At 33.2% G+C, this 27,061-nt stretch overlaps 1 protein-coding gene across 1 annotated transcript in view; it reads right to left on the reverse strand.

Moving 5' to 3' along the window:
- LOC105209019 (uncharacterized) overlaps positions 1-27,061 on the reverse strand; it is a 59,788-nt gene that overhangs the window by 26,183 nt on the left and 6,544 nt on the right. The window contains exon 2 of the mRNA XM_054230738.1: positions 25,579-25,674. The gene's annotated coding sequence lies outside the window, so the exon portion shown is untranslated. The remainder of the gene's footprint in view (positions 1-25,578; positions 25,675-27,061) is intronic.

The following is a 27,061-nucleotide window of genomic DNA, read 5'->3' on the forward strand; positions in this document are numbered from 1 at the left end:
CCTTTTAGCTTAGTTTCACTCTATAATGATTTAGTTTTAATCTTTTAAGAGGTGACTTTACTGTTGGCAGCTGTCGTTCAACACGATAAGACACAAAATGCGTGGTAAATATTCGTAAAAAGTTAATCGGTTTACGGATTCGTTGAAATAACTGTACAAAAAAATATATGTATGTCCATCATATCAAACGTCAATGATACAAGTGTATTTCTGCTGACATTATACATATGTTACTTAAAATTAAATCATTAACCTATTTTCTATAGAAATCGGAGATTAAGAAATATTTTTGAACTCCTACGTGATAAATATTTGCAATCCGAGTTATTATTGCCATAATTTTATTTCGCAAGACTTTGCATTGGCAGGTGTACATGACATCCGCTTTCTCTTTTGTTATACAAATATCTTACTTAAAATACTGTGAAAGGAAAACTGAATTTATGGAATTTGTCATCAATATACAATAACATTTTAAAAACTTTGATTGAATCTTCTAAATTTCCCATATAAATTTCAATAACACTGGGGTCCTAAAAACACCTAAAATGGTTCTTATCAATCTGGAAAAAACACGACTATTACGATCAAAGTATGCCAATATTTCTAGAAAAAGACTGCTATCAATATCTAATGTTAGTCCAATCCCTATGACTTGCTGAGAATAATCTGCAACTTAATAAGATCTTCAAAATGATGCAGAATCTGATAAAGCGCAATTAAATTTGAAGATCTGAGTTAAGGCCTGTGCATTTTGTCCTCTTAAGCTCTAAGATAACCACCACTACTGGCCGTTGCTAATTCTTTCTTCTCATAGAAAATTTAATCATATTTATATCCAAAGCGGAGCTCTCTTTCTTCCTTTACTGCCTTGAGCATGAAACTTGGTACACATGTTTCTTGGCACAATATAAGGGTCGTAGATGTCACGTCCACAAAATGGAAAATAAATAAAGATATGCAAGTAAAATTTCGTACAAAGGATAGAACTATAAAGGGGCATATTTGGATGTAACTCGTTTTCGAAAGAGAGCGTCACCCCGTCCCCTATGTTATGGGTTACAAACCATATCTCAGACACTACTCGACCAATTTCAACGAAATTTTGTTCGTAACGTATCCTTAGCATCTCAATGTTATAGTTTGAAAATGGGAGAAATCGGTTCACAACTACGCCTACTTCCCATATACCAAAATTTAGAAGTCCAACTGATTCGTTCACTTTGGAATATATAAGCTAAGCACCAGTAAAGATATCGGAACAAAATTCTGAATTTCTAATGTAACAAGCCAGAATAAAAATCACCGAAATCGGACCTCAGAGCCTTTGTTTACTTTTTAATCGAAAATATCGGTAAATCTCTCAGATATTCAAAAGAAATTAAAAGGAGATGTGTTTCTACTAACTATTTGCCTCTGTGCCAAAAAAATTGACAAAATCGGACAGATATTAGAAAGTGTTGAGGACAAGGCTCTGATCTACATATATATTAACATAATCTACATCTTGAGTTATTTTAGGGATGCCACCTAGCTGAGATTAAAATGTTTTTTTATTTTAAATTGTAAATAAATATTTATGAACTCAAAATTATATCCAAAGTCTTTCAAGGAATCTATGTCGTCTCAATATTGACGGATTGGTAGGACAGATATTGTTTTAACAAGTAAGGAAGGGCTAAGTTCGGGTGTAACCGAACATTTTATACTCTCGCAATTTATTTATTTAACTATTTATTTATATTATATAATACACAATTTGACCCACATATTCGTCATATATATTGTATAAAGCCCATTGAAAGTTGGAAACCCTAATATTAGGTTAGAAGCACCGAGGTCCTTGTGTTCGATATATGGGGCCTTAAAAACCTATGGTCCGATTTCGGCGATTTTTAGAATGGGGCTGCCACACTATTAACATAGTATTTGTGCAAAGTTCTGCACCGATATCTTCACTAGTACTTACTTTATGTATTGTAAAGTAAGCGATTCAGATAGTCTTTAAAGTTCTTGTATATAGGAAGTAGGCACGGTTGTGAAGCGATTTGGCCTATTTTCACAACATATCATTGGGATGCAAGGAAACTATTACAAACCTAGTTTCATTGAAATCGGTCGAGTAGTTCCTGAGATATGGTTTTTGACCCATAAGTAGGCGACGCCACGCCCATTTTTCTTTTGTAAAAAAATCTGAGTGCAGCTTTCATCTGCCATTTCTTATGTGAAATTTAGTGTTTCTGACATTTTTCGTTAGTGAGTTAACCCACTTTTAGTAATTTTCAACCTAACTTTTGTATGGGAGGTGGGCGTGGTAATGATCTGATTTCTTTCGTTTTTGGACTATATTAGGAAGTGGCAAAAAAAAAGACTGCAGAAAGTTTGGTTTATATAGCTCTATTGGTTTGCGAGATATGTACAAAAAACCTATTTGAGGGCGGGGCCACGCCCACTTCTCCAAAAAAATTACATCCAAATATGCCCATTCATAGTGCGATCCTTCATACCAAATTTTGTTTCCATAGCTTTATTTATGGCTTAGTTATGGCACTTTATGTGTTTTCGGTTTTCGCCATTTTGTGGGAACCTTTTGCGGCAACCTTCCTATGGAGCCAGGGAATAAGTGTGCCAAGTCTCATCAAGATATCTTAATTTTTACTCAAGTTACAGCTTGCACAGACGGACGGACGGACGGACAGACAGACATTCGGATTTGAACTCCACTCTTCACCCTGATCACTTTGGTATATATAACACTATATCTAACTCGTTTAGTTTTGGGTGTTACAAACAACCGTTATGTGAACAAAACTATAATATTCTCTTTAGCAACATTTGTTGCGAGAGTATAATAAAAAAATTAAAAAAATTTATTTTAACAATTTTAAGTTACAGACTTATCTAACTGACTGTATAATAAAGGAAATTTCATACTGAAGGATTTTTTAAACTCATTCAAAATTATACCACTATATATAATTGTTGTAAAAAGAAAATGTTTTTGCGCCAAAATCACCAAAATCGCCAAAACTAAGTGTAAAACTCGCTTGAATTTGATTTATGCAAAATGCAAGTGGAAACGCACTATTTAACCGCGACGTTGCAAGTAACTGCGTTTGTGCCAATTTTATTGCAACTTTTTTCTCACTACGCTCCATTGTGGCAAGTAGAGCCGGTCAACCGGCCAGCGCTAAATCCATTATACTCGTAAGCAAAGTGGTAAATATGCGTTTTCACTTTTCACTTTTCTTTCTTTAACAAAAAAAATAAAAATAAATAAAAAATAAAATGGAAAATCATGGAAGATTTTCGTTAAATAAAAATAACCGCAAATTAGCGGTACTTGCAACTGTGTTAGCAATAAAAAATAACACAACAAAATGCTTTAAAATGCGCGACAGCAACAGCAACAACAACACAAACAATGCAACATGCAACCATTTTGATAGATGAGCCAGCGGTGCAAGAAAATGCAATAAAAAGCAGTAACAACAACAACAACAAATACATAAATACAAGCTGCTTGAAAGACTACACCGTAATGTGTTGTTAGGCGTATGAGCAACGGAATTCAAAACGAAATAGCTGCCCGCGCTTTCAAACCAAACGCTTACCGCAATCGCAAATTAACTGCGTTTTACAAAGCAACAACAACAACAAAGACAGTAATAATAACAGCAACAAGTGTTTTGCTACAATTGATTGAAAGAAAGAAGAAAAGAAAGATGTTTCTGCATAAAATCGAAACCACTTTCGAATCGAACGGCACTGAAGCGCATGAAGCACAACACGCAGCCACCGAACGCTGGCACAGAAACACAGAAATTAAAATCATACTTTTTGTCTTGCATGCAATTTTCAAATGCATTTAAAACGCAACGGAAATGCAAGTGCATGTGCTCATGCATATATATATATGCTATGCTATGTTATGTTGTGGTATGCTTTGCTACGTTATGTTCATATGTATGCAGCCAGTCGTGTCGCCGTTACATATCGATTGCCAATGCAACGTATTATTAGTAACGGTTAATCAAGACAGGCGGCCGGCTTTTCATTTCACAGACTTTGCGCATGCGTCATCGCCGAAGAAATCAAAATCACTCATGGAGCCCATGACTCTGATAATCATACAACGCTGTGTCTGTATGCGCGCGGGTCCATAGCATAGCAAGTGGTCAACGTTGGCTGTTGGTTGTAGTTTGGTGGGTGGAAAGTAAAGTTGTTGTTGTTGTTGTATACATACATACAGACAAAAACAACTCCGTAAAAATAAAAAAAGTTTGTCCGCGCACTTGCACTTAAGTGCTTGTAAATGATATGGAAAATTATAAAGTTGTTGGCATTGCCATTTGCCGTTAGCATTGAAGCGTACCGTTTACTTTCTTCTTTCTGCTATTTTAAGCCGAACTAGTTTTCCCACTTTTCCATTGTGCGCGTTTATTTTTTTTTTAATTTTTTCTTTCTTTTTTTTCGAAAACAAAGCGCCGCCGTCTCTTAAGTCAACCTTGTCTATTAATTGCCGGTTTTTTGAGTCAATTAAGCGTAATTAAATGTTATATTTATATGCTTTTATATACAAGTACTTATGGTAGTACAGTACTTTTTATAAAATTATAAAAAAAAAAATAATAATAATAGAGTGAAGTATTCGGTCCTATCTAACCTAAAAAGTACATAAATGAACCAATAAAAAAATAAAAGTGTGATTTTGAACGAATCTTCGGAATCTTAATGAGGTTTAAATTGCAACTAAGATAAATTCTGCAATATAAATATGATTAGATAGAGATAAAAATGCAACCAAGAAAAGAAAAGCTAAGTTAGCGTGTAACCGAACATTCAATATTCTCGCAATTTATTTATGTAATTTTATTATATCGTGTATTAATTCGACTCAGGTATTCGGCATAAGGTCCACTATAATAACAAAATTCATAATATATAAATAGTATATGGGGGCTAGGGTACTTCCTGGACCGATTTCACTAATTTTGATCACCAATCTAAATTATATAATAATTATACCAGACAATGCGTTCACTCAATATTTTTTAAGACTTCTCGTATATGAACAAATATCTACGGTATAAAGCCCATCGGATGTGTGGAGTAGCAATTATTCGATTTTACCATTTGTGGCATCGAGGCTTACTATTGAAGAAAAAAGGTTCCCTCCGAATTTCCATAAAATATCTGAAGAAGTGGCTGCGATCAAGGTAGTAGTAGACATACTGGTCTGTAGTCTGGCCTCCTTCAGAGAGGCTTGCATTCATTCTGGCAGCAGTGCTGCAATACTAGCATTGAAGTCGATGACAGTGCCCCCCCGGCTGTTTAACTTCCTTAAAAATAGCTTCTAGCTACTTTGGTATTCGACGTGGGTGGGTACCCCTAGCCACATTAACAACGGAATGGGAGCGAGTTGGCAGTTCATGGTCCACTTGTGCACTAGCTCCGGACTTACAGGCATCGCATGAGCTCGCCAAGCGCTGGACAACAACCAGCACCTGTGCAGTTGCGAGGTCCTTTTGGACCCCAGTCGAAAGTAAAAGTCCCTCTGAACTGTTTTCGTTTAACACGATTCATCGCGGCATAGGTGTGCTCACTGAACACTGTCCGATAGGTACATATGCGGTAAGACTAGAGATCTTGGCAGATGCAAGCTGCCAAAGCAGTTTGCAGGAAGGTGAGGTGGAATCCTATAAGCATTTCCTCCTTCAATGAGCAGCGTTTGTCCGATTGAGGTTGAAACATCTTGGTACGCACACTTTCGGCGAATTAGACGACTCAAGAAATTTGTAATAGATTCCAAGCGCTTTGTCGAACAATAAGGGTCTTTCTGATCTAATCGGATTTTTTTGGTACCACATAGGACAATGTTTATAACTATCTGTTGAGATATTCTGCAAATGCAGAGATCTATTTGACTCTTATCTTAACCTATCTGAGAGATTCACCAATATTTTCGGTAAAAAATGATCCATAAGCACTGAGGTCTGCATGCGCAATATTAGGGGGTCTTGAAAATGTATTGTCTGATTTCCATCATTTTGTATTGAGCGATGGCACACCTCCAAAGTTATATTCTGATATCTCCAATGGTGCTTGCTTTATATATTGTCAAGTGAACGATCCAAGTAGGGTGGTTGTGAACTGATTTTGCCCACTTTCAATTCGTAACATCAATATGTTAAGAAAATATTATGTACCACATAGCATTTAAATTCGTAGAGTAGTTTTTGAGATGTGGTCTTTGACCGTAAGAGGACCATTGTCGGTTTCTGACGTTTTTGTTAGTGAATACGGAAATACAGACATCTGAGGTTATTATCTTATGTTCTCAAATTTTTGGACCGCACTAAGAGATTACTTGTAGAATTATTTATATTAAATTCGAATAAAATAAATATTTCGCTGCAACTACGTACTCAATATAATATCTTTATGCCATTTCCAAAACCAATAAATTAAAATCTTCATAATTCTCCTTAAATTAACCACATAAATATGTCAGCAGCATTCCAACTCCACTAAAAAATGTGTCACTAATCATATTGAATGAGTGAGAAAATTATTTTCTCATAAAACTCGTGAAAGTTATTAAATATTTGTTCAGTCATTTTCCACGCCACCGAAAATGTCTGCCGGCATACCTGTTTAAAGTGAAATAAAGCACAAATTCTTTGTTTGACATACCAGAAATTCTCTAAACGTTTGCCAGCAAGCAAGTACCGTTAGTGTGCTGGCTGCAAATTTTTGCTGCTCACACTGATGACACTTTGTCATACTTATGTATGTAAATACATACATACACTTTCTGCTTTTGTTGTAGTTGTTGTGCATACGCAGTGACTTTGCCACTTCCGCGTTCACTTTCATGCCTTTTAGACGCTTCTTTTTGGAAAATATATTTACAATATGTTTTTTGTTGTTTTTCGCTTGCTTTTCGGCTTACATTTCATTTTTACATTCACCGTATGTTTAACTGTGTGCCAGTGTCATTACAACTGTTCAACGCTGTTTAAATATTTATGTACAACATCTTTTCTTTGTACTTCTTTGTCTCATTCTTTCTTTTTTATCTTTTTTCATTCTATTCATTCGTTGCTTTTGGCAACGGCGCTCGCTTTCGGCGTCTTTATTATTTATTTAACATCATTTTCATTGGTTTCCGTTTTGTTGGTTTTACCGCTTTTATAATTTAATGATCTGATATCATCATATTATCATAACGCTAATTTACTCACATTATCTCTGTGGGTTTTGTATACTATATAGTACAAACGAAGTAATTGTAGTGTAATCATATCAAATCGGAAATAATTTGTTCGGCAGATATTTAAAGAATTTTTGTTATATTAACACAGTTATGTGCTCTATTTATTCTCAATTGAATCCAGTAGGTGGCGCTACAATCAATATACTTGAAAAATCTCCTTTTTTGGATCAATTTCGGTTATATTCAGAATATAGACTTTTGAAAATGATTCACTATACAGCTGAGTAGTAAATTTAATTTCCAAATATAACGGTTTTTGCTTTAGAGATGTGACTTTCAATAAGGCAGTACTTTTTGCGGAGTTGATCTCTTTGACAGTTCTTACTTGATTAATACTCTTCCAGCATACTTATTCTACCTCTTCATAACACTCTACAATACTCGACTGGGTATTGGACAAAACTAATTTTTCCGGGAGATTGAGACATATGTAAAAAAATTGCATTCTTCGATTTTCGAAGTTAGCCTTCAAATAATAATAAACTATTAATTACAGGATAGTTACAGTTACTAAAAATACAAATTCTGAATACAATCTACATATAATGGTGTATAATTTATTGCTCAAACTTATTAATTAGTAAGATGCTATGAAGGGCAAAAATTTTATCTTCGAAAAAAAAAATTTATATATCGAAAAATACTGGATTATAGGGTCATTTAAGCTCGGCGGAAAATGTTGAATTAAGAGGAAAATGTGGATTTTATCCCTTTTTTTTGAATTGAAATATGTATTGATTTTGAAAAGCTTATTATTTTAAAAAAGTATTTTTTCGCACTTCGAGACCAAATAATTCGATTTGCGAGTGTAAATTCGAAAATCGGAGAAAAAATGGTGTTATTGTTGTTATTGCTATAATAATAGTAATCCCAACACTATCATCTCAACAAATTCTCAAATAAATGATGCGATCTCACAAGAGTAGCAGATATCTACCAATACAGAGATGGTAGATGTTTCTCCATATCTGACAAATCTATTATAACAAAACCTGTTCATTGGGTGAAAAATAAAATAGTCCAATGAGTAAAAGTCTTCAAAAGTTTCAAAAATACTATTTTTTCAGTTCCTTTAGATGCATAATATGCTTATCAGGCTTTCATATTCTGCGCCTTATTCAGCTATTATTACCTTGAGCTGAATAAATGTTGAAATTCGAAAGGCTTGAAAAACCGTATTTCAGCATTTGCAAAGAATAGATATTTTAAATTTTTTCACTAAAAATTTGATTAACAAGGTTAAAAATTCATAACATCTCTGATTTTATTGATTGATTCATTAAAAAAGTATCAATTCATTCATTAGTATTTCTTTGTTCAAAATTTGATCAAATTGCCTGCTTTTCACATTTAATTGTGAGATAGTTAATTGTGAGATAGTTAAGATATTAATTTATTTTCGGAAGCAATAAATTCATTTAAAACACGCTTAAACTGTATCAAAATCATTTGTCGAAAAAAATATCGAAATTTTGTATTAAAAAGTATAAAAGTCACGTGCCAGAATAGAAATCACATATCAATTTTTGATATTCGCAAACATGCTCTATTATACTAACTAAACAAATTGTTGATGACTACAAAAAACTCACAAAATTTAAAAAATACCAAACAAAAATGTATTTAAATTGCGTCAAAAAGAAAGTAAATTGCTGACTTGTCAGTCACTTTGATGCTGAAGTGGTGATATTGAACCGCACAATCAAGCGCAGGTGAAATGAAAAGAAAAATCAACAACAGCAATAATAACAGCAACAACCACGAATCGCATAAAATTTAAATAATTAAAAAACGCTATCAATGAAATGCTGACTTCTGCGAGCTGATGACAGACTGCCATGGCCACGTAAATGAGGAGCGATGTAAATCAGCGGTGATGAGTGAGTTCAATGCAATGCTGATGATTTCAACAAGTTCGATTTTCTAGTGAGAGTAAGAGTGTTTTTTCATATTGTACATATTCAAATTTGCTTTTGTTATTGTTGTTACTGATAAAGTGAATGCCATGGTGGCTGCGGGATTAAAAATAATTTGAAAGAAACTTTTTTTTAGTAAAGCAGCACAAAGGCTTATAGTTTGCTTTTCATATCATTTAAGCGTTATAATGATTAAATATCCGTAGTTCTCATTATATTAAAAATAATAAATTTGAAAGGGAAATATTTTCAATGTAAATAATTTCATTTTGCAAGCTTTTTTTTACTCAATTGATGTAAGAGTAAATTTTCATACAAACAAACTCATGCACGTAAATCTCTATGTAGCCATTGATTTTTTTCTGCATAACTTGCCAAGTACATGTACTCATCTATGGTATTTAATTTGCATATCTGGGCATACAAAAAACAACAACAAATCGACATTTTTATGCATCGCCAGGAAACGACTTTGTAATTGCACAACAGATGAAAGAACGATAAGCGATGATGTAGCTGTGATATACTGAATGAGCTGGATTCCTACACTCTCTACTACTAGTACTTATTTACAAACATATGGATACACTTGTTAGTTTATTATACCAGTCAGTCATATGAAAAAATTTGTTGTGAAAGTAAGAGTGTAAATTTAAAGATTCGAATCTGAACAATTTGTCGATTGTAAAAAGCTATTTGTTTGAAATTTTCCAAATTATCATTGACTGTAATGTCATTGACTCCTTTATTGGAACTACAGACGTGTTCGATTCGCCAATTCTCTGTTTGCTACGCTTCAGGTATTTAGGTTAGGGTGAGTTGGACGAGATATCATTAGTGAGACTTCGTCATCTCTTAAAATTCGCGTCAATCGCTGGCATCCTAACAGATAACTACTACTGGTATCGCTAAGGACTATAACTGGTCTATGTGAGGCCTGTTGGGCCACCAGACTAACCTAACCTAGTACCCAATAGATTAGGCGGTCCTTAAAATTGGTATCAGAAGGCTAGAAAAGTACGGACCGATTTCGATTAATTTTTGATGAGAGTTGTCACATTTTACAATAAATATTTGTGTCAAATTAATTTTCAGATCTCCATGAATGCTTGATTGATGTAATATATACTACATATGTAGGTTAATAATCTGCAAGATATAACTAAAGCATAAGCTCACCACTTAATATCTTCGAGATATTTTTCAAGCATATTCAATCGCCCTTCCTAATCCAACTTATGTAGAAATATGCAAAAATTCCTATTATTTATTAACCGCTATTAATAAAATAAATAATTGATACTAGCAATTACCCAAAGCCTAGGCCATGACCACAAAATCGACTCCCAACTATGCAATGATTTATGGTTTTCTTCAGCATTTACACATTCTTGTCTCGCAGAAAACACACATATACATAATTATAATGGTTGAAAAGATGTGCGCAGCTTAAAATATGTTGACGTCTGCAATCCATCTTAATCAGCAAATTCAATAAACAGCCTAACTGACAAAACCTACCGCACACGCGCACACAATAAAGTACCGCAAATTGAAAGACAGCCAGCCAGCCGGCTTTGAGGCCACATGCGATGGGCAGCAGCCACAAAGAGCGTAAAAAACGTCGAAGAAAAAGTGCCGAAAAAAGAAAGCAACAGCAGAACACACAAGAAATGCCAAATAATAAGCTACTTGTGCCACAAAAAGAAGTAGAAGAAGAAGAACGAAGAACGAAGAAGAAGAAGTCGAAGATGCGGTCGAACGCATGCGCAGCAAGCACAAATCATTCATGCGGGCGCGCCGGTAGAGTTAGGTGGTGAGGGGTAAAGTCGCTGGTATGTCGAGTGTATAAGAAACTGCAACAAATACGCATACGGGCAACTATTTGCGAATTTTCATATAAATACACTAGTGTGGAGACATTTGAAAACGTCAAACGAAACAGTAGGCCAGTAGACGCTTCTTAGCTTAAAGCCTGGTCTTTTGGTGATTTTGGTTGCATTTTTGGTTTTTTTTTTAATTCTTCTTATATTTAATTTTTGTGTTTGACCACAAGCAAGCATCTCAGCCGTCAAGCTGGAAGCGCCGCTGCTGGCAGACGTCACTGTAAATGCCACGCATTCTTTAGTTGGACACATGAGGTCGTAGAAAGGAATGTGGCAAGTTAGCAGGCAATTTGATGAACGAGAAAATAAAATTGAAAAAAAAAAACGAAGAAGAATTTCGAATAAAAAATTACCATTTTGCTGAGACACACGTGCCGAGGCCACTATGCGTATGAGTGACATCAAATATTGTATGCTATTGAAGTAAGGGTAAACAGGGTGGGGGTGTTTTGAAAACTTTTTTTTATTGTTTTTTTGCTATTTTTAATATATAATTGGGACCTGGAAAAACAAAATTTTTATTTGAAATTAAACCTGAATGAGAGAGAGAAAGAGATAGTTGGATAGATCTTAGTCCAGATATATATATTTTAGATACTCTACCTAGAGATATTCTAGATAGAGTCGAAGCTTTACCTTTATGAGCCTATAGACTCCTTTATTTTCTCATAAAATAATAAATTTCATGCTTAATTGAGAACTACATTAACCCGATATTAAACCTAACCCCAAATTACAAACAAAAAAAGTTCGCCTGGTCACTCTAATCACTGGGGAAGCGCTTCTACTAACTAGTGATTCTACCTGCTGCAACTGACAGCCGCCACGCAGCTTTAAGTTAAGCAATTTTCGTTGCTCACCACAACGTCGCCGCCGCCGCAAAGCGTCGCACTTCCTCTCACATGCCATCATTTGAGAGTTTTGCTAAATTTCACCGCCACGAATTGACATGTTGGAATTTATTTGGTATGTACTCTGTAGCCGGGGCTGGTGTGTGCAAATAGCCAGGCATGTAATATATCGAACGCCGTTTACAGCTATTTTTTACATTTCTGCGTCTGGCTGCTAGGTGCGCGAAGAGTAATGACTGGCCAGCCAAATGACAGGCTGGCTGCCTTGCTGCCTCGCAAGACTGACTACTGCAGGCCACGTTTAGCACTTTTTTTGTGTTTCTTTTTGCTATTTTATTTTGTCTGCTTTCCTACTTATTTCGTTTCTGCCTGTTTGGCGCTGATTTATTTTATTCTTGCCTGACATATTAACATTTCTTTCCGTCAAGGCATTTGTGGCATCTGATTGCTGCTATTTCCTTCCTGTTGTGCTGTGCAATTCTGGCTGGCCGTGGTGGAGAGTATGCGTCGTCTGAAATTATGTTGTTAAGCCATTAAATCGTCTATAATTTATTGTGCCGCTTGACCACATTCACAGTTTGTTTTTTATTTTCTATAAATAATGAGGTGGTTACTGTGTCCAATGAAGGAATTGTCGTTGATAAGTTAGATTCTGTACTTTTTTATTTATTTGTTTTTATTTTTTTTTTAGCTTTGGTTATATAATTGTGTGATTACAGTAATTGCTTCAATTTGTTATGTATTATGGAATCAATATAAAATTGTTGAGAGAATTTATCAAAACATTAAATTAATGAATTGCATTGCATACTGAACAACTTTACTATGAATAAATATGTTTGTTTAACAGTATGGCAAGATCATAATCCAGAACCAATTTGATTGAAATTTTGTATAATTTAATGACAGCAGTAGTAGGATGAGAAAATACTTTAATTTAATTTTATTATTTACCTAATTAGAGTTAAAATATATAACGACTCTTAATACTAATAACCTACCACAAATCATACGTTTAAATACCAATGAAGATCTTTTTTATATTTCTTGAAGTTGTCTAATCCAATAGCACCCTTGAACGTGTTTTCATATCCTACTAGGGTTTACGGGGAATTATTTTCATCAACTACCTCGAACATGGTAAAGCAATCAATAAACTACATGTTATTGTATAGACCTTAAGGCCTTAGGTTGGCTTTATAAACCTTGAGGTATTTGCGACTTTTTCCATACGATTGCAATTTCTACAAATTTAAAATTTGAGGAAAATATTATTGGATCCCAAATGCTCAGTATTTTATAATTATTATTCTAACCATTTACGAACAAAAGTTATGCACTGGAAGTCAGTAAGAAAATACTGTGTTAGAATCAAAAGATATGGTTCGTTTTTTATCTATTTTTAGCTTATTATATTTTAGTGGGATAATCAGAGACTTTCTAAGTAGTGTGATATAACTAATCGATCGTACTGGGCTTCGTCTCATTACGAGTTGTGTTCAAAAAATAACGGGAATTGTTCAAAAACAATACAGTAACGATGCCCCAGGCTCCATATTCGCCAGAAATGGCTCCGTCTGACTTGTTTCTATTTCCAAAAACTAATGCCGGTATTCTGCGAGCAGTCTCAAGTCTCTAATAGAGACGAATCTGTGGCGTAATCTCTATAGTGACTTTTTGGTATTCTGGCGAGTTTGTCTCATCTCTATTTGAGCAATAACAGTCTCTAATTTGTGGTATGTTTTAAACCAGGTCACAGAAAAACAAGAGCAAAATAATGAATGATGCAATTGGCCTTATATATATTATAATGAAAAAAAAAAACGAGAAGAAGAGAGATAATGTATTAATATTTGCAACTTTGCAATAATGGATAACAAAGTGCTTATGTTTTAGCTACACTCGTAGGCGCAATCTGGCTATTTTGTGCAACAAGGAAGATCAAGGAAGATGAAGAAAATACGTTTAGGAAATTATTTCGATTTCTAAAACACAAATATGTTTGTATATATTATATATATATCCAAAATCCAAAATATATAATAATCATAAAATAATGAATTTGTATTTTTTACAATTATTTACCTTCGATTGCCGTTATGCTCAAATGTAAGGATGAGTACATCTGTTAATCGTTTGTTAGGTAAATTTTTTCATATTTACTTAACAATTGATTCAGATAAAACACATATATTACGCATTTATTATAAATTATTTTAGTATTATTTTCAATAATAGTACATATTATCCAATTATTTACAAGACATTTTTCTGCTGAAATTTGGTTAAAAAAACTACTTGCGTGCAATCAATTCACAAATTATCATTGTGAACATGCACTCATCTCTAATCATCTAAAATAAACAGCTGATAGCTTGCTTTTCATTTCACCACACTATTTGGTAAACTTTTTTGAGACTGTATCAGCCAGAATACCAAAATGATACATCCTGACTAACAGGGTCGCCAATTCGCAATTGTGACAAATAGAGACATGAGACAAACGTGACAAGCAGAATACCGGCATAAGAGTACTTTAAAGGGCCATCATTTTAAAAACATACGAGATACGTTGAAAGGTTCAAAGGCTATCCCAAAAAGCGATTGTGATTGCTACTCTCCAAACTGCTATTGCTACCGTGATCGAATCTGAATTACTGAACTTCTATATATACTGTGATCGAGAAAAAGTACTGAACTTCTCTATAGCTACTATGATAGAACTCAAATTATTGAATTGCCATTGCGATTGAAATTCACTGTTATTTACAAAAATTGATCGCAGTTGCTAAATGCGATTTTGCAATTACAGTGAAAAATCACCGGTAGTGAAATGATGCTCATCTCTAATAAACGAAATATTTTTTAAAAACACCAGAGTACAACTTAACTCAATATTAATAATAAAAATAATTTAAGGGTAAAATATGTGTGTAGTCATATATATCAAACTGATCGCTGAAATCATTATTTCATCGGAGGAGAAATGGGCGTGATCACAGACCGATTTTATAGATTTGAAATAAATTTGCTCCAGGCGAAAACGACAAATTTCATATTTACATCCAGGTTGTATGTAATAAAAAGGATACTTTTGTAAGCTCGTTCCAAATTTAGTGTGAGTTCTTCCGTCATTGACGCTCTTCGTAGTTCTTCTGAGTCCAATAATCCATGGACTTCAGTTTCGATATTAAAATTATAAATCTTCAATTGCTTGCTAGTTATTACAGTTTTGATTAAATCGAGATCATTAATTGGGTAGCAAACTTCGCTTACACACGTATAGAGAATAATGGCTTTGGTTTTAATCAACTTCTCGAATGATTATTAAAGTAATGCCTTAAACAAATGAAGCCGTGGAGATATGAACATAGACCTCTTGATTGAACTCACCATATGTTACCTTATGTGTTGTATGTATTTATGTTTTATTTAGAAATTTTCTAAAATTTTGTGTGTTAAATGTTAATCTCATTGTGTAAATGTGTATAATAGACTAACTTCCATCCAAGAAATATCACCAAAATATAAAGAATCTAAAAAACATATCAATTAACCGCAAAGTTCCCAGGCAGTTTGCAGCTGCCAAGTCAATGGCATCAATAATACCCAAATAAAAAGACTTAAGAAACTAAAATAATTAATAACAAACAGTTGAAATAAGGCAAAGAAGTAATAGGAAGTACTGCAGCTGCCATAAATGTAATTAGGTTGAAAATGCCGGAGTGCAGACTAGTTCTTACGGCGACGACATGCAACAAACAGCATTCTACCACCAAAGCCACCATGTACAGTGGCACGCAGCATTTTCCACAACTCATCAACATCAATGAGATACGCGCAATGCGCTTATAATTACCAGCATAAATCGGCGTTGCCAACTACTTACAACAACAACAACAACACACATATACACATGTATACAAATAGAAGCTGTGAGTTTTGGACGACACGAAACGCTTGCTGAATTAAGAACAACACAAAATAAAGAAAGCGTTGAAGATGTCTACTTGCGTGGATATATATTTATATGTGTATGTGGCGAGTTGCGCACTAAATACGCTCCGCGCTCAAAACGTTTGAATGGCACCTGAACCATATTTAAGCCGCAATAATAGCCAAAGTAAGCCGCCAAATGCAATTGCAGCTGCCTGCTCGTCTGTCAGTCTGTCTGTGTGTGTGTCTGCCACTATGTTTGCTTAGCCAATTGCGCGTTCGGTTGGCGACTAGTTGGCCACTTGTAAGTCGGCACATAAATTAGTTATGGTATTAGTGAACAGTTAATTTGCTGAATTTCTAGAATTGTAAAATGATTAACGCAAATACGCGATCGCAACCAGGTGAATTCAGACTAAACTGCGTCAAAGGAGCGAACGCGCGATCGCGGCACAAACAACCTCGATTTGGTGCTCGAGAACTGTTTTGGCTTGTCTTGCGGATTGCGGCTTGCGCCTTGATTTGGCTTGAGCTAAATGAGCCATTAAATGTGTTAAATATTAACGACGATGCGCTGGCAGGATTTTCATGTTGCTAAAACAACAAATAAATACAAAAATAACAACAAATAAGTGCAAAGAGAGCAAACGGCGTTGCGCATGCGCGTCCTGTTTGCCAGCTGCCGCTTCTGTGGTGCGGTGTGCGATAAGCTGAGATCTTCTATATACATACATAAGCATAAAATTTGCACACAACAACAAAAAGCACACCAAAAGCAAGTCAGCTTACATTGAAGTACGCCAGAAGAAGAAAAAGAAGCAGCCACCATCAGCGTAAAGTGTAATAAAATATGCAGTCAAAAGTCAAGCAAAATAAATTACAACAAATAATAAAAACAAAAGTAGGAAAAACAACAACAACAACGCCGATAACAAAGTTGCAAACAAATAATGCAGGAAGCATGGAATGTCGCGAAAAACTAGCGCTCGATATGCGTGGCGTGCAGCAAGCGACATAGAACAGGCTAAGCCACAGTCAGCACTACGTCTTAGTGGCAGACGTCTGTGTCTACTGAGGCAGTGTAGTGGCTAGTTCATACACAGGCACTTGCAAAAATAAAAAAAAAAATATTTTTTTCCACGGCTCGCTTCTCATTACTCGTTTTTATTGTTTGGCATTTTTACAATTTTCGGCTGCCTTTCAATATTTTGCCGTTATTTTATGTATTTCTATATTTTTCATGTTTTTTTTCATGTTTTTGCTTGTTTTTTTTTTTTTTTTGTTGCATTTGCGCTTGTCTTCCAACGCCTCGGTTGCAACATTGCAATGCTTGCAATTGTTCAACTACATCCGCATACATACATACACACACGCGCCCATGAAGGTAAATAAATAATTTTCGCCGCAAGTTCGTCGCTTAAGTCTTTTGTTTTTCTATTTTAGATTTGTGTGTGTGTGTTTGCGTGTGCACTTTGGTCAAATATTTGTTGTGCTGCTGCTGTGGCAGCGTGAACCGGTCAATTTTCAGTAAAAGCTTGTTTGTATTTAGTTGTTGTGTTGCCTGGCTGTTGTTGTTGTAGGCCTTATTTTTTGGTTTATTTACTTGCAAATAGTTGAAATTCTTTAGCGTTACTTTTTCGCGACATTTTCTTGGTGCGCAGTGGTTGGCGTTTGGGGTTAGATGTGCGTATGTCTTGGAAGATTTTAAATGGAATTTAATATATTTTTAGATGAAATTATTATTTTTTAATATGTGTGTGAAACTAATATCTTTAGTTTGTTTTCCTATATTTTTAATTGTTTCAGAATTCAAGAAAAATAAAAAGGAAATAATAAGAAAAAAATATGTAGAAATTTATTGAAATATTTTTCATTTTTATATTTAGAAAATTTCATTCTTTATATTTTTAAAATAATAATTTATAATAATTATTGTTTAAAATTATTTATTTAGTTAGAATTTTGCAAAAATAATTCAAATGTGAGAGCAGTGCCCAATAAAGTTGCTAAGACACCATAAGAATGTTGCTTTCGTAAACGGACCACTGAATGGCGAAAACGAAAACATGTAAAGTGCCATAACTAAGCCATAAATCAATTTGTGAAAAAATTGGTACAGAAGATCGTACTAGGAAGTGGCTTATTTGGTGAAATTTTTGTGGGGAAAGTGGGCGTGGTCCTGCCCCCTACTATGGTTTCTGTACATATCTCGTAAACTGCTAAAGCTATATCAACCAAACTTTCTAGAATCGTTTTCTTCAAGCACTTTCTCATATAGTATAGAAATTAAGGGAATCGGATTATAACCCACCTCTCATACAAAGGTCAGGTTGAAAATTACTAAAAATGCTTTAAGGGGTTATATACAGTTAGACGGCCGAAAAAAAATGAATTTTCCAGAATTTTTTCTAAGAAAACTTTTTAATTTATTGATCCAAAAATTTATACACATATTATGGTATCTTTTAACTGTATTTTAAGACTTAGTACTAGTAAAAATATTTATTTGAAAAAGAGCTACAGCTGATCTCCAGGAGCTCTTCTCAAAAAAGACGTTTTGCGGTGACCACTATATCTCGGAACTGGATCATTTAAAAATAAAAACCAAACAGATTTCGTTAAAATTATGTTAAATCTAGTAATTAATCGAAGGAATAAGCAAAATAAAATTTTTTGACAAAATGGCGGTATCTCAAAAAAAAAATCGATTCTTCACCGAAATTTTGGCCTTAAATTGTTTATAAAAAAAATATTTATCGGAGAGAAAAAATCTTCGATTAATTACTAAAAAATATATTAAAGATGGTCGTGTTAAAATTTGAGACTAATCGGTCTAGCCGTTTTCGAGTAATGTTGGTCACCGACTTTGAAAACACCCTTTTGAGAAAAAGGCGCTGCCGCTCGGACCTTGTACTTCCAAGCACTCTGAAACGCCTTTTCAAATTTGCTTGTAACTGTGAAAATATTCACGTGAACGATATGAAATTTTCTGTGTGTATTCTTAAATATATGTACATTAAGAAAATGAAATAAAAAAAATCGATTTTTTGAAAACTCTAACTGTATATAACCCCTTAATGTTCCGCTCACTTATGGATCAAAAACCATATCTTTGAAATTCGATTCGTAATATTTTCCTGGTATCCCAATGATATGTTGTGAAAAGAGGCCAAATCGCTTTATAACCACGCCTACTTCCTATATACCAGAACTTTGAAGACTATCTGAATCGTTTACTTTACAATATATAAAGTAAGCACTAGTGAAGATATCGGTGCAGAACTTTGCACAAATACTACGTTTATAGTATGGCAGCCACATTCTAAAAATCGCCGAAATCGGACCATAAGTTTTCATGGCTCCATATATCGAACATAAGGACCTCAGTGCTTCTAATAATTTTTTTACCGAAAATATAGGTAAGTCTCTCAGATATCTTAAAGAAATTCGGAGGGAATATTTTTCTTCTAATAATATTTCTCCGTGCTAAAAATTGGTGCAATCAGGTCATAACTTCCCCTAGCTCCCATATACCTAATATTAGGGTTTCCAACATTCAATGGACTTTATACTATATATGACGAATATGTGGGTCAAATTGTATGTTATATTAATAAAATTAAATAAATAAATTGTGAATATGATTTTTCACTAAATTTGAAATGATGAAATTATTCACAATGTTCATATACTAATTTAGTAGTATTAAGCAAAGTTTAGAAATTTCTATTGAAAAATGATATATTTAATTTTATTACATATAAATATTTATCATTTAAAACTGATAAAAAAAGTAAAATTATCAATCTGGCAGCAATATTATATTAACTCTTATAGAATAAATCTTAAAAACTCTTAAATTAATATCCGATATTAGCCCAAATTGTCTTTTGAGAACATTTTAAGGAATATAAACTCTCAATGAATGAAGATAGTTGATATATAATCAACATCTCCCTTTTTTATTTTTTATTGAAATATCGATATAATTTAAATAAATAAATAAATATTGTTAAATAAAATCAAAAAACCTCATTAGAACCTACGCTGGCAGCCGCGCCATAAAATAAAAAGTTTATAGTAATAAACTCACTCTAAACTTAAATCATACTCACACACTTTAGGCTTTCTCACATAAAAAAACCTATGAGAATAAATGAGCGTTTAAAAAACAATAAAAAAAGCGTTGCCTATCTTTCAAAATAAATTCCCACGACAAATCATAAAAAAATATTAATGAATTCGTCGCGCTTGAAAATTTATTTCAGCAATTTCTTCACACTCAAGTAAACTAAATTTATGGAAGCTAGTGTATTTAAATCAAGCAATGAAAATTAGCTTTTCATGGCTACCACTCAATAATGTAAATTGTTTATTTACGGATATATATATTTTTTGGCTTTATCAGCCTACTTTAGTTAGCGGCACTAATATTACGCTAAAGAAAGCGCCACAGCTACCGACAAACTATTTCATTCATTGATTTCGGCTTACAGACTCTGTCACACACACAGGCACACACACATTCACCTGTATCAACCTGTGCTCAAATCTTTGTATAAATTATTCATTATTCCCCCCATTGTGTGTCGGCGCAGCTTAAGCTCTGCGATTTACATACCAAGCCACTGAGAGTGGAGCGCTACTTTTACTTGTCAACACCGTTACCGGAATTTGCATATTCAATCAAAACAAAGAAATCAAAATATCAGACACAAATGCTTAAGCTGACAACGGTATTTTATCTCACTATGTGACGTTCAATGGTCTAACTGTATTTTTTGAGCAATTTATAGTTCTCCAATGAATGATTGGTCATTGATGAAAAAGTAAAATGAAGTTAAGAAATTATGGCAATAAAAGTAAAAGTGGGAAAACTTAGTGTTTTGTGGAAAGTGTTTTTTTTTTTGCGTTTCTTGTTGCGTAATATTGACATTATTTAGAGCATAAGCTTATCATTTTTGAATATATTATTTTGATAACGGTTTTATGAATGACTAATATATGTACTTTTCTTTTTTTAGTATTTCGAAAATCAATATCAATTAAATTATTTTTTTTTTGTTAAATATGAAAGGTATATAACAGTGTTTGAAAATTAAATTTCCAAAAAGAAAATTATTATATCCACAATCAAACAATCATAATATTTTCATCATCATTTATTTTTTTCTCAACTCAAGACTTATATTAAAATAATTTTTTTTCCTACGACTTTAGATACTTATAGACCCCATGGTGAAACAAACAATAGCTTCATCTATTAGGTCTACAACTTTTCTTCCGCCGTTTTTTTGTAAATTTAAGTTTTTTTTTTGTATAAAAACGGTTACAAATAGTGGATGAGCCTCAGCCGCACTTTTCTTGGAATTAAAAAAGAAAATCAAAATTGCCAACAGATCTGTACAAATATTTTGTTGGGTTAATATTGACACAAATGTCCAAGATCGATATAAAAAAATCGATTTAATCGACCAGTGCTTGACCCTAGAGACATCTATTGGAAAACGGCGGAAGCAAAGTTGTAGACCTAATAAAAGCTTTAATTTGACGAAAAATGCTTCCAGAGTCATATGAAACTAGAAATAAACAGGATAAAATAGGTTTTCAATATTTTTGAAATGTTAGAATGAGTTTGATGTTTCGAGAAGTCGTCGTAGGAGTCCTATAACTATAAATTTAATGACTAATGTTTGGAAAATGATCTTGAATAATTAATAGATTTTTTAAGTTGACTTTCTTTAAAAATAAGTAATAATAAGTTAACAGTAAGATAGACATTAGCTCTGTCCCAACTTTTTAACCAAGTGATCAAATATTATGAAATATAGCGACTTATTTGGGATCATTTCTTATTAATGTCATCGGAACCAATATTTCCAGAAAGCTATACTTAACGCTTAATATCTCTAAAAATAAGACTCAAACCATTTTCATATTTTTTGACTAATAATACAATTTTAGTGTTCTTAGAGAAAACTGTGATATACATATAATAAGTCCTAGCAGTATATTTGATTATTCTGTGTGGAGCTTATGATCATTTCAATCTTTTAAATGCAATTGGAATCATTTGTCTTTCCCATTTACTTTTCCTTTTTTATTTGTAATGAAAACTATTAATAATGGGTTAGAGCCCAACATAACTTTCCGAATTTTTTTTTGAAAATTGGTTTCAAAATATTATTTGAAAAATTATTTCAATTTTTTTTAAATATTTTTTTAGAAATTTTTTATTTTAAATATTTTTTTTTAGAAAATTTTTATTTTAAATATTTTTTTTAGAATTTTTTTTTCTAAATATTTTTTTAGAATATTTTTATTTTAAATTTTTTTTTTAGAAAATTCTTTTTTTTTTAATATTTTTTTAGCAAAAATTTTATAATTTTCTAACATAACCCAACTTTTTTTATTTATTTTTCTACAATTTTTTTTATATCTTTCACTTTTAGAATTGTAATTTTTTACATATTTTGTTAGAGAATAATTTTAATAAATTATTTAAATTTTTTCTTTCATAAAATTTTCTAAAAAATATTAAATTTTAGCGTTATTTTAAAATTTGCAAGTAAAAAGGACGAAGAATCTCGCTAATGCTTTTCATTTCACTTATAAATAAATCTATCTATTTTTATATGCACACACCTCTATCTACAAACACCTTACCCTACAGCCATTTACTGAAAAAAATCACTACTTCTCGCATAATTCAATCAGTCAACTGCACAAAACAAAAAATGCGCTAAAAGCAAATCAATACAACAACAAAAGTACAATATTTTTTGGTGACCCAATAAACTCGATAAGCAGCCACAACGAATCAATCCTACCCAGTAATATTCCCAGCAACGCCATAAATTATCGTTTACACGCGTACAAACAAATAAACGCATAAAACCGAAATTCTTGTCAAGTGCCGCGTTGCGCATGCGTGACTCGTCGAGTGGCGGCAAAGAAAAAAAATAAATCAACAACAACAACCTACACATTACACTTTGCGCCGCAAAAATCTACCTGTACGCATCCCAAGATGTGTGTGTGTGTGTGAAATTTTTGCAAACCACAAATCAATCAAAACCCTCAACGACCTTTTCATTTTCTCTTTCCGCATATTGTTTGTGCTTGGCATTGTTATTGTTGTTGTTGCTATATGGTTTTGTTTTCTTTCTTTCGCATGTGTCTTTTTATCGCTCTCAACTCGACTTAACGCTTTCTTCGAGAACTATCGTGTGCCAATCAATGGCGATATTCAATTCAATTTACCACTTCTTCTACGCCAGCCTTTTTTATTTCTATTTAATCTGCGCCGATACTGCGAGTTTGCCTTTTGTAGCCAACAACATAATAACAATAAAAGTGTTTTTATACGATTTTTTACGATTAATTTTCACCTGCCCACATTTGTGCGGTACACCTGTTAATTAATAAAGCTTTATTTAAAAAGAATTAAAGGAGCGCGAAAATAGTTCGTTATTCTTCTAGCCGTTGTACGCCGCCACTTATCGTCTAACATATCTAAAGCGCAATATTTTCAGCTCCAACACACACTGCTGCCATCGATATTCGCTAATAACTCTTAAATTTGATTTTCATGGATCGTAAAAGCCGTTTTCATTACCCACTCGTAAAGCATAAAAGTGCTCATATGTATAGCAATTTTATGGCTTTGGCTTTAGTTCTTTTACCGCGCTGCGTGAATGCATCTATTATGCTTATCGGAATGACGTCGCTAGCTAGGTGTACTTACACAGTGCTTTGTAAATTATGAGCTTGTACTAGGGGCTTATGTGTGAGGGTCGTTTGAGAAATCAGTAACTCCTTGAGTGAGGTTTTTTTTTACAAGTAAATGAACTCAAGACCTTATTTTAACTTATTTTCTGATCAAAGAAAATATATGTATAGTCTTGCAGCTCCGTCCACAGTTTCATACTACAGGTTCCTGGAGCCAAAGCACGTCATCAAGTACCATAGTAAAAAACAGAAAACTATTCGAAACTTAATTCATAGAATTTGATTATTAGATCAGGAATATAACTTTAATTCTTAGAAATAGTTTTTCTTAAGCATTTTCATGGTTGGGTATAATATGGCTCTATTATGTCACATGGACTACTACCAATTTCTTCTTTACGACTTATTCGATAATCCTATTATTTATACTCATAATTCAATGGTCGATTTAAACATTCGATGAAATTCGTACTTACAGCAAAAATCATTAACTGCACAGCCTCGTTGATTTGCGAGGTCACAGATTATGAATCCGGTGGCAGTTTTTCAAAATTCAAAATGGCGGATCCCATATGGCGGACGCTTTTTTGAAAAATTCATCGAAATCGCTTGAAACTCGTAACTCGGGGTGTTTCAGGGCCGCTGATGGTCATAACAATTTTTTTTTTATGTGGCTGCTTGTTAACTATCTTTGACAGACAAAACATTATAGAGTGACGAATCGAACAAATAACTGGTATAAATCGCATAAACTGGTATAATGAAGTAGAGATAGAATAGCATTAAAATATACCATTGCAATGAGTGGGGTAGGTATATATTCTCTGTTGTAGCGAGCAGATAGGTTTCACGATGGCTGTCATGAGTCACAAAAGTTAAAGTTTTTATTTTTAAAATTACGATTATTTTAATTTCCGTCAAAATGAAATAAATAAGGTATTCAGTTTGTTAAAAAATAAGGTAACTCCGTAAAAATTATTGAGGAGGATGGAAATGCGTTGTTCTTAAACTTTTAGATACGGGTTTATCCAACCGCTCTCGTATTAACTTTCACAATACTTAAGATGATGTACTGCTAAGACATAATTTTAATATTTTCTCAAATTTTACGCTGATTGCTCACTGATAATAAACTTATAGTTTCTAATTGGGAGTAATTTATTGTAGTAGTTCATATAATCATTATTAAATGAATATTAATTATGTTCCCACTATATTAACGTTACCCTGAACTGGTGCCAAGAAGCATAGAAAGAAAGGTCTGAAAATTTGTAGATCCATAGAACTTTACAGGGTTTAGAGAAGCTGTCTATATACAATTACTTACAAGTTAATTTAGCGTTTTTTTATGACGGTTTTAAAAAATCGAAAATTTTCGTCAAATTATTTCTTTAAAAAATATTATAAAATTTTTCGCTTGATTCGGAAATGAATATATAATCGTTTTCTATGATTTAGAGAATTTTCAAAAACAAAGAAATTATTCTAACGTATTTTAAAGCTTTTCCCCATTATATATTTTAACATGGTACTTTCCTTTAACCCATATTCGTACTGATTGTTTTTCAACTATCTTCTGGATTAAGAACAATTTACCAACCTAGAGTTACAGCTATCATGTCTTTAGATATTTTACTGACGTCACATTAGCAGCTGTGAGCTTGTAAGTGGCATCATTTCAATGTAACAATACTAGTTTTTTCTATAGTTGTTGTTAATTTACTCTCAATTTACTTGTACATACTATTGACATATACAAAGTATCTTTTCATATTCTTTTAAAAAGAAATTAATTTTCGAAATGAATATATAAATATCAATAAAGCAAATTTGTTTTTAAAAGCCCTAAAGAGCGGACATTTCTTGAATTTCGAAAATAAATTTCATTTTTTGTTTCGAAGAAAGCTTAATTTCTTTTCTTTTTAATTATATGCAACAAATATATTATAATAATATTACAAATAATGTGTTGTACTCACCTCAAAAACACTGTAAATCAATTAATCCAAAGCGCTTAGTAGCAACAAGCCCAGTAATCCTTTCAGGCAACTTGTTTCCGTATGAAATGTTGATTGCTAAAAATGATGAAGAAATTGCAATATTATAATCTTGAATAAACATATTAAATAATAATATAATAAAAAATATATATTATGAAAAAAGAATTGTTAAAAATATTTTATGTTTTGAAAAAAAATTTAATGAATATTTTAATAAAATTTTTTTTTTTTAAATATTAATAAAAATCATATTTAATTAAAAAATATTTCGCTTTATACCATTCCACTTATACATATATACTTTAATTATCTTTTCCAGGTAACTATAAATTTAATATGAAATGTGATTTAGTTTATGCCAACAACAACGAATGTGAGCGCTCAGCGCATAGCAAAAAACCCACTCGTAAATTGAAAAAATAATAACCATAGTATGAAGCGAGCAAAAACAAGCATACTCGTGTATACATATGTAGATAGATAGTAGCTTGCCACATTTACGCCACTGAAGGGGAAATTCGGTGCAACTCAGCTAACCGTACGCCAAACAGGCTACTCGGCTACTTGCTTTTGCGCTTAACGCTATTAACGCTGTGTTGGCACACAGCAGTTGGTGCGGCATGCAACCACCAGACCGATAAAAAAAAAGTGCAGCGCACACAGCCATAATATGTATTATTAATTAGCGCCTGCGAGCGCGCGTCTGCCACCGAGAAATATGGATCAGTGGATCAATGGCATGAATAGAGTGGCGGCGGCGGCGGCGGCGGTGACTGCAAGAAGAAAAGCACACAGCGCAACAGCGTCAAGTCAAGTCAAGTAGACGACGTCGTCGCTGTGACTGGGGTAGAATTTTCAAATAATGAAACACACATACACACATACATACATATACACTCATACATACCTATATACATACATACACACATATATGAAATATATAGACACCAGCAAAAATATGGCGTTAGTTATGAATGTTATTCTACACTCGCCTATTTGACTGATGGATGGGAGAAAATAGCTGCTGCATACAGCAACAGTAAATAGCAAAAACAAGCAAAAAAAAATACAATAAGAACAAACAAATGGTGGGTAAGAGTGTAGAAAAAATGAAGCGCGAATGGCTTTTGAGCTTTGGAAAATAGAATTATAGCAACAAGTGCTGTATGCAGCGCGCAGACGTGCAACAAGCCACAAACAAACACTCACACACACACACACATATATATGCAGTCATTCATATGGAGATATGTGAATAAATAACAAGTGAACGTGCGCGCATGCGCAGCAAGTCAGGCGAGTAAAATTCGAAATTTGCGCGCTAGAAAAAAGTGAGAAACTTTTAATGCGCTGAAATGAGGCAAAGATGACAGCAGTTGTGGCAAAAGAAAATAAGGTAAATTTTTAAATACATACAATCCAATATATACATACATATTTATACTTATGCTTATCTATTAAC

This window comes from Zeugodacus cucurbitae, chromosome 5, assembly GCF_028554725.1.
Source record: "Zeugodacus cucurbitae isolate PBARC_wt_2022May chromosome 5, idZeuCucr1.2, whole genome shotgun sequence".
Lineage (NCBI taxonomy): Eukaryota > Metazoa > Arthropoda > Insecta > Diptera > Tephritidae > Zeugodacus > Zeugodacus cucurbitae.